This window comes from Phocoena sinus, chromosome 2 (assembly GCF_008692025.1).
Source record: "Phocoena sinus isolate mPhoSin1 chromosome 2, mPhoSin1.pri, whole genome shotgun sequence".
Taxonomy (NCBI): Eukaryota; Metazoa; Chordata; class Mammalia; order Artiodactyla; family Phocoenidae; genus Phocoena; species Phocoena sinus.
This window is the reverse complement of record NC_045764.1, coordinates 138,487,992-138,490,080: the sequence shown is the minus strand read 5'-3', so window position 1 is coordinate 138,490,080 and position 2,089 is coordinate 138,487,992.

Here is a 2,089-nt window from a genome sequence, read left to right as displayed (position 1 = left end):
CCCACAGAGTGTTCCTCAATCTCTTGAAATTTATATTGCGCTAACTCAATTGCAAATCTAACTTTGATTGGTAACAGATTATGATTAAAGTAGTATATAAATATACTAGTATATAAGCCAGGGAAATCTTCACATAGGGTGGATAAAATCATTATATGTCTTAACCTTTGCTCCACTGTAAGTCAAACTATAAAATGTGACTTAGTGCATTCCTAAAATTAGAACTCTCAAAAATATTATACTCTGGTAATAAGAAAATCTAATGTAAAGGGATAGTATCTATGCATAAATTTAAACTGCCTAAAATCAGTTGTGCACAGTCCCTTAATGCAAGGTTGATAACTGCACATAAGAAGTTTGTTTGCAATATGTGCTTCAGATACCTCCCTAATTTATTAGAAAGAGCTGTCAATCATTTTACCATCATTTTAACATACAGATAATCACTGTCAAATGGCATAATGGGCATGTTTTAAATCAATCCATAATGCTAAATAATAGTACTTAATTACTAAATGATATCCTAGTGATCTAAAAGAATAAATGTCATCCACATCTACCCACACTCAGGAGGTTTACTCCTCCCAAGAGATCTGGCTCATTTCTATTACAAAACATTAGAAAGTCAGCTCAATCGAAAAAAAAATGCTTCACTGGACTTACTAAATCAAAGGTGCCACGCTGAAATTAAAACTTAGGGAATTCTACTCAAATAGTATGAAATTAGTCATTCTAACTTTCAGAATGTTTCATTGGGACAACATCAAATGAATAAATTGGTCCAGAATACTGTCTCCTTACCCATCTTTATGTTTTCTTCAGGAATTTAATTCTTGGCTTAAAAACAGAAGGAGGAGTTTGGGAAACAAAACAAAAACAAGCAGCTTCTCAGACTCTTTCTTCTACACCATTTATAATTAGCCAGGCTTTGTCAGCTTTTCCAACTTAGAACGAGCGCACAACCCATATTTGTCAAATCAGTGCGTTTCTCAGAACTCTGGTTACTATCCCGCAACACTAACAAGTTCTAAATGCTATCATCTTGTATTACAGAATTGTTACTTTTCTTAAGTGCAATAGCAACGTGAGGGTTATGGGAGAAAAAAAAATGTACACAGAAGCACACTGAACATCAGTGGTTAAAATAACATGATGTCTTGGAATTGCTTTCAAAATAGCACCTAAAAACAGGGGAGGGGGAGAGCAGGTATGTAAATGCAAAATGCTAATAATTTTTAAAGCTGGGTTACCTGAGTACATGGGGTTCATTATACTATTCTCTCTTCTTTCATATGTACATGAAATTTTCCATAATAAAAAGTTTTGTGAACATCGTCATCTCAAACCAGAATTAGGAGTCCAGAATTGTGTCTTTCGATATTATTTCTTTCACAAAGTAAACTAAATAGTATTAGAGCACAATGCCTAGAATTACAGATCAGCATCCCAGTGCTATCATTTATGGGTTTTTTTAATTGAAGTATAGTTGATTTACAATGTTTTGTTAATTTCTGCTATAAGCAGTGATTTAGTTATACATATGTATCAGAAAGGGAATGTAAAAAAAAAAAACAATACCTTTTAAAAATCTCACTAAAAAAAAAGAAAAATACTTAGGAATAAACCTGACCAAGGAGGCAAAGACTTATATGCTGAGAACTATAAAACACTAATAAAGGAAACTGAAAATAATTCAAAGAAATGGAAAGATATCCCATGCTCTTGGATTGGAAGAATTAATATTGTTAAAATGGCCATACTACCCAAAGCACTCTACAGATTTAATGTGATCCTTATCAAATTACCCATGACATTTTTCACAGAACTAGAATAAATAATCCTAAAATTTACATGGAACCATACACTTTGTTTTTCAAATTTACAGAAGAGTTGCAAGACTAGTACAAAGAACTCCTAGATTCACCAAATGTTAAGATTTGGCATATTTTATCTCCTTCTTTCTTGTATAACACACATATACATAAATCTGCACACATATACACAAACATTTTTCTCCTAAACCATTTGAGATTTAGTTGCAGACATCACGTCCCTTTACCCCTAAGGACTCCGGTTTCCCTAAGGAAGA